The sequence below is a fragment of the Ceratotherium simum genome, chromosome 16, assembly GCF_057802395.1.
Source record: "Ceratotherium simum simum isolate JZ-2026a chromosome 16, ASM5780239v1, whole genome shotgun sequence".
NCBI lineage: Eukaryota > Metazoa > Chordata > Mammalia > Perissodactyla > Rhinocerotidae > Ceratotherium > Ceratotherium simum.
Genome location: NC_141915.1, coordinates 38,223,746 through 38,235,948, shown reverse-complemented (window position 1 = coordinate 38,235,948; position 12,203 = coordinate 38,223,746).

The following is a 12,203-nucleotide window of genomic DNA, read 5'->3' as shown; positions in this document are numbered from 1 at the left end:
TTAAGCCTGAGGACAGAGGAGGGACTGAACGGGACTTGGCACAGGCGGTCTTAGCTGCCATTCCCCTGAATCCTCAGAGCTCAGAGATTTGTGTGTCTCTGGTCTCAGGCACTGCCCTTGTCCCCCACTGTGGGCACATGTGGGTCTCCCCACTGTCCTCCAGACTCACCGTGTCACACAGCCCCACACTTAGATGCGTAAAGCACACAGTCTCAGTGACTCACACACACACCCCCTTCCTCACTTCCCAGGTTCGCAGTGACACCCACCTGCAGACACACACTCCTCCCAACACACATGGCATACACACACACAGTCTCACACAACCAGGAACACAATGCCACATGGGTGTGTCCCATGTGTCACAGGGTCACAGGCAAGCACTGCCGTGCATTCACACATGACCCCATGCGGACCCCAGGAATGGTGCACACCAACACATGCGTGGAGTCCCACGTACACACGCAGGCATATGCTCCTGGCTTTGATGCTGACCCCATTATCCAGTGGTGTGCTGGTAAATGTTTAACAACCGGCTCTCCAATTTAAGCTGCCGTGATTACAGCACGAACGTTGGGAGGAGACGCACACAATCAGTTCTTGCGAGCTGGTTCGAGCCAGCTCCAGCCTACCACTCCGTTATCCTTTGTAGAAATCACATGACGAATCTTAAACGCAAATGGGCAGCCCCCAAGAGGGCTGCACCTGGGCAGCAGTGACTCATTAAGGCAGCTTCTTTCCCCATGGGGGTGCCTCCCCTTCCCTATCTTCTCTCACCCCCGACTCCTGTCCAGACCCCACTTCCTGCCCTTCTCGCTTCTTCTTCCCTGTCACTCAGGGCTGCGAGCTGTGTTTGGTACTCATGCACGTCTCTCTCACCCTTGCTCCCTCCTTTCTTTCCTGGCCACAGCCACCAGGTGTGGAGGGTGAAAGGCCCGTAGCTAATTCAGGCAGGCTTCCAGGAGGAAGAGGACAAGGAGATGCCCGTGTTCCCAGAAAAGCTCTAAACCTCTCTCTGCCTGGCTGCTGATGCCCTGTACCTGCCTCCTTGTGCCTGGCCTGCCCCTAGTTCCCTTATTCTTCTCCTGGTCATCAGGACAGAGTCTGGTCAGGTGATGGTGTGAGAGTGTGAAGGGGAGAGAATTTGCACTTGGCGGGGCAGTGAGGGGAGGTGGTTAGAGACTGAGGCCCTCTTGTTCTAACCATGCTCTGGGAACACTGCATCACTTCTCAGAGCTTCTGTTCCACAATATGAGAAAAAAAAAAAAATGCAGGGACTGGATGAGGTGATTTTAATTTTCTTCTCAGCTCTGACACTTTGGCATTCTATATTTCTGAGATTCTTCCAAAATCTACTCTGTGGGATGTATCCCTTATTGCTAATCCTGATCTTTTCCCAGCTCATGAGAGAGGTGAACAGATGTGGTTTGGGGACTGGGGGCCAGTAGGTGCCACAACTGAAGGAGCTGGAGGCTGGGCCCGGGCGCCAGTAGGTTTGGGTTTGGCGCCTGGCAGGCCATGTACATTTGGGGGGACCTTCCAGCAGCCTCTGTTCTCTTTGCTGCCACACACATACATAGAAGGAAAAGGGGCGGGGAGGGAGAGAGACGAGGGAGGGAGGGAAGAAGGAAGGAAGGCAGGAAGGAAGAGGGGGAAGGAGGAAGGGAGGCAAAGAAAGAAACAAAACGAACAGAAGAAAAAGAAAAGAGAAGGGCTCGCCCCGGATCCAGGAAGCAGCCAGCCTAACCAGTAAAGTTGCCAAGGGGACGTGGAGGGGATGGGGAGAGGTGTTCCTAGTGGTGACAACCCTTCCACGTGAGTCTGTGAGGTGGGGGTAGTTCCGGGCCCTCCTGAGCTTGGGCTGAGTGGTGCCAGGGCAGAGTTGAGTGCCCCCACCCTGCCCCGTCAGTGCCCTCGGCAGGGCTGGGGTCCTGGAGGCGGCCCACTCCTCTGCCCACGGCCTCCTGCCGCTGCTTTGCTGCTCCTTCTGAAAACAACTGAAACCACAAAATTGGCTTGTGGTGGGTTCATATCAGTCACTGCTATTCAGCTTGGCTTCCTAGGATGACTAAGGGGGTTGGAAGCTCCTCCTATTAGCCCCCTAAATGTTCAGAGGACTCAGAGGCAGAAATGGAAAACTGTTTTCTTTTGGAGGCTTTTGCTGGGATGGGAGCCCCCCAGATGGCAGGGCTGCAGGCACTGCATTCTAACGTGTCTGTGGGCCCAGGAGTCTGGGGGGTCACCTCGGTGGGGGTGACCTTATTCTTAGGTTGCCTCATCCGACAGCTTGGAGTAGGGACTGGCTGAGGATGAGGACACTTGGATCCCCCAAAGAGTCTCCTTTCAGTCTGCCTCTTCCAGCTCCAATTCTCAAGTGAGCTGAGAGCTGAGCTGCTGCTGAGGGTGGGACTGGGCACAGTGGGTCCCATGGGCAGGGCCTGGGTATCAGCCTGGCAGCCCAGCTGTTGCTTGGGCCTGGGACCAAAGTCCTCAGTTGGAATTCCCCTACCTCCCTCCCAGATGGCTGTGTGACCTGGAGACAGTCCCCTCCCTCTCTGGACCAAGTTCTGCTGGTGGTCTTCAGGCAGGAGTGGTGCAGATGGGAGAAGCCCGGCCGCAGATGTGGACGCCCAGCCCCCAGGCCCTGGTCAGTGTCATCTAGAGTTTGACAGTTCTGGAGTTTGACAGGGCCTACCTCTCCGTCCTTCCCCGGAGTGAGGAAGAGTCCTGAGTTCGGGGTGGAGGTGGGGCAGGTGAAAGAGACCCTTTCTTTTTTCCTTCTGGATGTTAAAACACTCTCGGCCCCTTTTCCTATCTCCTCCTTCCTGTGTATTAGTGGTAGCAGCACCGAGGGAGGAGGTCCCATCCCCTCATCTCAATGTTATGTAAAGCGGGGTAAGAGCATCCTTTAGAAAGTTTTGCTATTTTTATTGATCTGTAAAATCTCAAAGGGAGAAGTACGCTTGCCATGCAAATACACGTCAAGATGAGTCTCCAGTCCCCTTCCCCCATGTCACGCCAACCCCACTCACAGAGGATGCTGGAACTGCCCAGCTGTGCCTGAGCGTCCCAGCTGCCCGGTCCTGCCATTCCCTCTGGGCTTAGGAAATGAGCCCAGACTGGGAGGCAGGAGGGTGGGTCCTACCCTCGCAAGGTTTTCCCTTTTGGTGACCCTGTCACTAAGCCTCGATTTTCCCTTCTTGAGATGAAAGACTGGGATTCTTTCGGCGCTGACCTTCGTGTATCTGCTATGCTAGTGACGAAAGGGAAAAGATAACCATTCCCTTGACCCCTTCTGCCCGCCCGCACCCCCATCACCGCGGTCCTCCGTGCTCCCCGTGCCCAGCCCCACCCCCGGTTCTGCGCTGCTCTCGTTCTCTTTCTGACTGTCCATTGTCTCGGTTTCTCTCTCTCCTGCTTTCATTCTCCGTCTCTCCATCTCTCTTTCTGTTTCAGCTCCCTCCTTCTCCCCACCCTGCCTCCGGGCTGGGGTGGGCGCACGTGAGGTTTTCAGATTGCTGACTCAGGCCTTTCTAACCACCCCCTCCCCAGGATTCCGTTTCCCCACGGAGGGAGACCCTCCCCAAACTCGCCTGCCCTCATCCAGGGTCTGGGAGTGGGGTTCTGATGACTGGGGTCCACGTCTCTCTGAGCCTTTGAGCAGGTGGGGAGGTTGAGGGTCTGTGTGACTTACCTACCACCTGCCCCCACCAGCTGAGGGCTAGGGGGGTCCCCGGGTGGGAGGAAGAGGAGTCGGTTTTTTGAGATGGGAAGTGTCTACCTCCTCATTGATTCCTGAATCCCCCAATCTTTGAGGGGGCTCAATGGGGGGCTTCTTCTCAGTTAAGGAGGGGAAAGAATCTGTTTAATGGCCCCCCGAGGATGCAAGGTGGGGAGGAGGGTACAGACCAGACTCCAGATTCTGGGAGGGATGGAGAGTGCATGTGAACAGGAACATAGAAAGAACATAAGTGTGGAAAAAATTCATGTCACTCATAAGCACACCAGAGGCATGACGTCTCCCCTCCTCCACCCCACCCTCACCTTTGGGAGTTAGGGGGGCTCACCCCCAATACCACTCATACACGTGTGTTAAGCACACACAGGCGTGCACACACACACCGCGCTCGCACATCCGACGAGCTAGAAGAACAGGACTGGGGAGCTGGGCTGAAAGGGGGAGGAGGGGGACAGGAAGGCAGGGTAGCCCCACCCCCACCCCATGCCCCATGCCCACCCTCCGCCTCCCCTCCGGTAGCTGGTGAGGTCTCTGCCCCCTTGACTTTTCCCAGCTTCGAGGAAATACCTCCCTTTAGGGGAAAGCGAGATCGTGAGGGGAAGCAGGGGAAGCACTGACTCGGGCAGAGGCATGAGCCTGATTTTCCAGTCTGGGGCGGGGCGGAGGGAGATGGCACTGGGGACGCCCGGGCGATGGGGCCTGACTCAGAGCCAGAACCACAGAGCTCGTCCGCTGTATTGTCGTCGGGGAACAAGAAGCCACCAGGTTTATAAGAAACTGCGATTCATCTCTGCCCCCTTCCACCCCTCTGCAAGGAATCAAGGTTAGACTCGAGGAAGAAATTACAGCCTGGGCAAGGAAGGGACTCTGCCTCAGATGATCTCTTTGGAAGTCTTCCCTGGGTTTGTTAAAGAAAGATGGCAGGTTCAGTGGGTCTTAGATCTTGAGGAGAGTCTGGGGCCAGAGGATGGGGCCCTTGCGTTCCCCTCTCCTCACTCCCAGCCCACAATGGGAACTCTTAAGCCCCACATGCTATCCCCAGAGCTATTGCTGAGGCTGCAGCCGGGGCATACAGGGGTCTCCAGGATCACAGGCTGTCGGGTTGGCATGGAGAGGGGTGGGGCAGCTGGCAGCTCCAGCTGGCTCTGCAGGCCCCCTCTTGGCCACTGGCTCACAGGTCCCAAGGTGAGAAGCAAGAGGGAGAGCGAGGGCAGGTTCTTTGAACAGAAGGGCAGAGCTGAAGGTGTGATGAACCTCAGAGTGGGCAGGGAGAGGGAGGTAGCACTGCCTGGCAGGGAGCATGCCCAGTGGCGTCCTCCTGCCATTTCTAGGAGCTGCCCAGGCCCCCTCCCAACTCAGATGGAAACACCTAGCAGCTTGGATGTGAGGCAGTGGTCCTGGTTGCCAGGGGCAAGGAGTTCAGAGAAGTGAGGAATGCCCCTCCCCACCCCACCCTGCCCCGGGCACCTGGAAACCAGGACTCCTGGGTTCTTCCCCTCTGGACCCGTTTTCCTCCACTGCCAGCATGCCCGGCCCAGCGTGGCTGTGCGTCTGAGCCAGTCCCTGCCCCTTGCAGTTCCTCAGTCCTGCTTCCCACCCCTCTTGCCCCATAGGTTGGGTGGGATTAGCTGAGTAACGGAGTTTAATTCTGTAGGGTCATCAGATGGAAAAGGACACCAGGAATGACTTCCCAAAGTACAGAGGAATGCTCACCGGGTGACCTGAGGAGGTCTTACGGTCTTGCCTTTCTCCAGAGGAAGGGAAAGGACTCTGAGCTGGACTTGGGTTGAGTAGGATACCTTGTGAGGAGAGAAGGATAGGGGATAAAAATAACTGAGAGCCTGGGGAAATTGAGTCACCCCTCTGAGCATCAGTTTCCTCATCTGTAAAATGGGAAGAACAATAGTATCCTCTTTGGGGTCATGGGAAGACACAGTAGCAGCATAAGGGCTCAGCACTGGGTCACCAGCTGTGTGATCTTGACAAGGTGCTTAACTTCTCTGTGCCTCAGTTTCCTTGTCTAGAAAATGGGGACAATGATCCCTGCCCAGCTGACCTCACAGCATTGTGCAGTCTACTGAAATCAAGAGTATGAATTGCCTGGGGTCTTCTCTTGTCTCCTCCTCCACGCCCCCAGCAGCAGTGAGGGGAGTGGGAGAATCAGGAAGAACTTGGGTTTTTCCAGTTTCCAAACTCACTGGGAGTCGAGGGATGAGACCAAGTACAAGCTAGACTCGGCAATATGTCCAGGGTAGTGGGAGCCTGGCCACCCTGGTACATGGCCCATTCCTGGGGCCCTGAACCTTCGGTGGTGAGTGGTGACCCCAGGTCAGTGTGTGCATGTGCGTGTGCGTGTGTGTGTGTGTGTGTGTGTGAGAAATGCAAAGACCATGGCCAAGTATCTCAATTCCCAGCCACTGGTCCAGTTGCTAAGGACTTGCCTGACCATATCCATGCCTCCCCAACCCACAGAACACGTCAGGTTCTGGTGCCACTGACTGGGAAGAAATGGAGGCAGGCACGGGGAGGGGGGCGGTGATGGGCAGCCACACCAGCTTCATGCCCTCTGTGGCTGGAGGTCCAGGGGCTGTCTCAGGGGCCTGCGCAGAGCGCCAGCTCCCCATGGCCCTGGTGGAAGGAGGTTGGCAGGACGCCTTGTGACACTTCTTGGGTAACTGAGGGGGGTGGGCAGCAGACAACAGGCTCCCGGGGAAATCTCAGACTTGCGTGTCAGAGCGGATCTGTGTCTGGGGTGGTAAGTGGGGTTAAACTCAAGGTCAGACCTAGCCAATCCATTTCCGTGCCAACATGGCCTTGGGTGCCCTCCACTGCAGTGGCTGAGACCCAGGTGTCCACTCAGCTGGAGATGACACTGCTAATGCCTGGTTTGTCCCTCTACTCCGGACACTGGTTGGCTGCCTGGTTTCTGCCTGTGCCTGGGATGTGTGAGGAACAGAGCATGGCACGTAGATCCTGGGCTTCCCTGCCACTCCCAGCTGCAGGTCCTAATCTCTCCATGGGTTGCAGGGATCTCAGAAAAGGAAATGGAATTAAGCTGCAGTATGAGGGGCTGTGGGAAGACGACTGAAAGAACTTCCCAACCTTCAGTAGATGAGGTAGGAGGTGGCTCTACATTGCTTAAATAGAAGGAACACCACCAGGTGTCTCAGAGTTCTGTACAATCCAGACACAGTCGCTTAACCTCCATCTATTAAGTGCTTGGAGATCATCAACCTGCCTGGGTCTCCTACCTCACTCCTCCTTGCTCTCTGCCTTATGCCTTTTCCAGGCAACTGTTATGTTTCATGACAGGAGTTGAGAGGGAGGAAAAGGAGGGAAGGAGGAAAAAGGGATCTCTGAGAACAAGCTGGAGGGCCAAAGTGGACCCCAAGCAGGATGCAGAGTTGACGAGATGTCAAAGGGGATGCAGTGATAGGTGAATTTGTTCAGATGGGTAAGAAATGTGGAAGAAGTCAGCAAGCTGCCTTTGCAGCAGGAGGACCTGAGGCTAAAGGTAAGAAGGGCTTCCGGTGGGGGCAACTGTCTCAGTGTTTCTGGAATAGAATTTGTATATATTGTGGGTGGGGTAGAGGTGGACAGAGGAGGAGCTGCATCTTCCTACCTTTGAGGAGGAAGATGGTACAACAGGAAGGCCAGAAGGTGGACTGCGGGTAGAATTCCAAAGTGTCCCCATGAGACAGGCTGAGGGAGACAGAGGGCCAGCTGCTGGGCCTGCTGCTTTCTTGTCCCCACTCCTAGCTCACCCGCCCCCTGCAAACACTCCTCAGCTCGCCCACCCCATTTTGGCCCGAAGCCCTGGGGAAGCTTCATGGCGTTCTCACCACGGACCCAGTGCTGGCTGCGGCTTCTTCCCTTTGACCTATTTTTTAATCATCTGATGGGATTTTCACCCCCCAAACCAAAGCCCTAGCGCCCTGGGCCCGTCAGCTCCACAGCGTGTCAAAACTGCCCCTGTCACTTTGCGTTGTTTTCTCAGTCCAGCCAGCCCCTCCCCCAGGGCCCGAGAGCAATGGCTAATTACCCAGCTGCTGAGCCCTCACCCCCACCCTGCCCCTCCACCCCCAGCCCCAACAGAGGGGCCCCAAGGACCGCTGGGAGGAGAATCTGTGGCCTCTGCACCCTCATGCTGCGTGGCAGGAAGTCCTTCCTGCTATCTAACCTCCATTCTTCCCTCTGTCCTGCCCCTGGCTGTATCGACACAGAGGATGTTGGTACTGGGAAGGGACTTTAGGATACCCGCTGAGGGACAGAGGGGCAACCAGTCTCCTGCCCTGAGTTTAGGGAAGTCTTCTGCCCCCCTGGCTCTCTCCCAGAATTCCAGAGGATGGTCTCTGCCGACTGTCTCATTTTACAGAGCAGACAACTGAGGCAGAGAGGGAAAGCATCTAGCCCGGGGTCAGCAGGGGCTAGTGGTGGGGCCAGGATCAGAACCCAGAGCTGCCCATCTGTCTTTCCATTTGCTTCTGGGTCCTCCCCACTTGACGTCTGTTTCAGTTTCTGTGCCACTCTGTCCCCACCCCTGACCAGGCGTGTTCCCTGCTGTGTTCCTCTCTCCCTTGCCCACTGGCATGGCCGAACTTCATCCTGGTGTTTCAGGCCTGTCCAGCCAGCTTCAGGCACCATTTAAGAATGGGATCTGTCCCTTCATCTCTTGGACCCACTACCACCTGTCTCCCCTTTGTGCCTCCTTCTTTCGTCCATCCCTGGTCTAGCCCATAAGTCTGTTCCATCTCGCCCCCACCCCACAATGTTAACCAGATAGACAAGCCAAAGGGCCTCAGGACAGAGATAAGCCCAGAGCAGACTCACAGATGGAGTCCTGGACAGACAGACGGGCAGACATGCAGCAGGCACACTGAGACCTGGATAGATCAAGATACAGAGAGAGAGAGACATAGAGATACAGAGACCTAAGCAGACTCAGAGCCCCAGAGACAGCAGACAGACACAGAGAGATGGGTGCAGAACCTAGACTCAGAACAAGCACACAGAGGTTTTACAGATCGCAGAGAGAGAGGCGGATGTAAAAAATACACACCGCCATGCAGGCAGAAATACAGGGACCCAAGAGACGCAGAATCAGACAAACAGCAGAGAAACACAGAGATTCAGAAGCCCCGAGAGACTAATAGAGTCACAGGGCAAACGGACATACATACGGCTCACAGGAAGCCAAAAGAGGGCTTCGGAGAGAGAAGGGCCTGAGCAGGGGCTGTTTTGCTGTCCTGTGGCCAGAGGCCCCAGGGGTGGCCTTACGTGGGAGGCCTGTCCTGGCAGAGCCTGACTGTGCCAGGGAATTGTGGGGTCTCCAAGAGCACAGGATGGGGAGCAGAGAGGAGCCCGGCTGTGAAGGGGTTAACCCCTCAGCCTGTATCCCACTCAGCTCTTTTCCTTCCCTCCCCCCACCCGCCACACCAGCTCCCTTTACCCAAAGCCCTGGGTATTCCCCCCCACCCCCACTCCAGGTAACCGGACCCTGCTTCCTGCCTGAGATTAAGGGCCTGTCTGCTGAGATTCCCCAGGAAGGGGTGGGGACCCAGCCTCTCCCCTGGGCCTTGCTGAAGCTCGGGCTTGCCCATCATAACCCGGCATGCCCCCATAGTTACAGAGTTGCCCAAGTACCCAATATCTTAACGTCCCTTCAGGAAGGTGCAGGAGCCCTCGCCTGGAAACAGTGGGGGTGGGGTGCTGCATGGGTGTGGGTGTCTGTTGGGGGGTGTGGGTCTTGTGTGAAGAGCTGGGGCTGGGGTGAGAGTGGTTAGAGACTGAGAGAGGAGAGAGGATCCGAGATCCGGTGCTCACAGAGGGAGAAGGACTGAAATGCAGGAGGACCCAGTCGTGGCCTAGAGCCCAAGGGTAAGGGCTGCCCAGCATCAAGGGCTGCAAGGGGAGGGAAGGGTGAGTCAGCCTGGGGTTGAGAACCCGGAGCCCTTGACCTTGGGATGAGCCCACACTGACCACCTGGTGCTGGGTGCTGGGGACTCGGAACTCCTGCAGCTGTCATGGGGGGAGGGGGTCTACAGGTGCCTGTCACTCGCCTTCTGCCCTCCCTGGCTGTTAATCCGATGGTTCCGGCCATGCTCTCTGCAGGCCTGGCAGTCTGAGCCCCGGGGTGGGGGGGTGGGGGGAGGGGTGTGTTTCAGAGCGGGTGGGGTGAGCAGAGGCAGATGCCCAAAGAGCTCAGGGAGACGGGATGTGGGACAAGAGAAGGGGGTGCAGCTGCAGGGACTGGATCACAGTCTGGTGTAGCTCTGTGGGCAGTGAGTGTGCGCACATGTGGTGATGTCGTGCACAGGCTGGTGTGTTGCAAGTCCACACCCGAGGGGCAAGGGGGCTGAGGAGCTTGAGAACTCTGGCCCCAGGGTCACCTTGCTAGGAGCTCTTTGCGGGCAGGGGCTGAGCCTGATTTATCTCTGTGAGCCCAGAGTCCCCAGGGTCTGGCCCATCCTAGCCCTCAGTACCTGAATCTCCAGACAACAGTGCGTGGGCATCATGAGGGAAGCCTGTCCTTTCTGAGATGGGGTCTTATATACGGAGAAGTTCTCTTTTGGCCCAAGGCCCTGAGTGGAGGCTGGAGGCTGGATTTGAAGGTCCCTTTGTGGGGACCAATGGATGCCAGAGGGAGGAAAGGTAAGATGCAGGCAAGTGGAAAAGGGGAAAGAGGAGGCAGTTTAGCACAGACTGTGCCTCTGTCCTGCTCCTGCCTGGGGCAGAACCCCTCAGCCTTTACCTCACACCTCACTTGAGACCCAGTTCATCCTGGTAGGTCTATTACTCCATTTACTGACAAGGAAACCCGAGAGGTTAGGATACTTGAACAGCCCACACAGACAGTGATGGTTGGAATTGGGGTTCCAAGCCACCCCCCCCATTTCCCTCTGCCCCAGCCTCCAGTACCCACAGATGTCTCCACCTCTCACTGCTCGTCTTCCTCTCTTCTTCCTCTTGCATCCCCCTCTTGCCTGGCATGAGACTTTCTCACTGAGTCATGTTCTGGGTTTCTGACTCTGCGGTCCCTGTCCCTCTCCATCTCTAAATCTCTCAGAAATGCAGCCCAGGCCTCTCACTGTGCTCTCTCCTTCCTTTCCTGCCTCATCCCCGACACGCTGCCTGGCTCTCTGTCTCTTATCTCCTCTCTCACAGCTTCTCAGGCTGTGCCCAGCAGGGTGGAAGGCAGAAATCCGGGTGCTGGTGCCCCTGTGTCTGGGTCTCTACTAGCAGCCAGCCTCTCCCCAGCTGCCTCACTGTACTTGCTGCTCAGCCCTTCTGCACCGTGCAGCATGAGCCCATTCAGGAGCTTTCAGGGGCCCTGGAGGAGTTCAGGACTCCACACACTGTAAGGAGAGGATTCAAGTGGCTGTTAGATTCTGGGATGAAGAATTGTCTGGTCTTGGAGCTTCGATAAAAGAATCTTCTCAATGCTTGTAGCAGCCATCCTCAGACATTCAGCCTCCTTCCCTGCACCGAGGAGGGCACAGCAAGCAAGGTCAGGGCACACTGACTTTCTTAGGATGGGACATGGCTTGGAGGTGGGTGAGCAAAGTGGCAGGGGGCCTGAGAGAGGGATGCGTGGACTCCATGGGGTCCAGCGTCACCTGGAGTCCCTCTTAAACGCACAGACTCTGAGGACCTGCCACAGGCCTGCGAATCAGAGTCTCTGGAGGCAGGTCCCAGGAATCCACATTGTCACAGCTTCCCGGCACAGTCTACGACACACAGGTGTGGCCAGTGCTGTGTGACATCAGGGAGCCAAGCTCATTTTGAGTCTTGATGGGAAACGGCTGGAAGAGAAGCCTTGAATACACACAGAGGACAAGAGGAAAACCGGGGTCCAGGTTGGGGGGTTAGGGGCAATTTTCTTTTCCGTTTTCCAAACCTTTTCTGATGTGATCATATGACTTTTCGTTTATTATTATTGTTCTCCCTCAAAATGGGAAGGCAAACACTCTTGTGGGAAGAGCACTGGATCAGGAGTCAAGAGACAGGGTTCCAGCCCTGGCTGTGCCACGAATGGAGTGTATGAGCTTGCTAAGTTGTTCAGCTCCCATATTTCCCATCCAGGCTGTCTCATAGACCATGACTCCCCCATCCTGGACACACACCCTGTGTATCTTTGCTCCCGCCCCACCAGGGCCAGCTTTCTGGATGCTCAGCAGGTTGATGGGATGAGAGAGGGGCTGGGAGGGGCAGTGATGGGGAAGAGAGGGGATCCCAGGGGGCGTCCTCTCCTGCTCCTCCTTTCCCACCTCTCCATCCCTGGGGCCTCGGAATAGGGTGAGGTGGCAACAGGAGGAGGAGGTGTCACTGCCAGGGTTATTCTTCTCACCCAAGCTGGCAGAGGGGCGGAACTGGCAGTGGTGACACCAAGGCCACTCATCCCCCGCTTTTCACAAGCACATTCTTTTTTGGATGGAAGAAATTGGAGGCAGGCAGGTGAGGAATC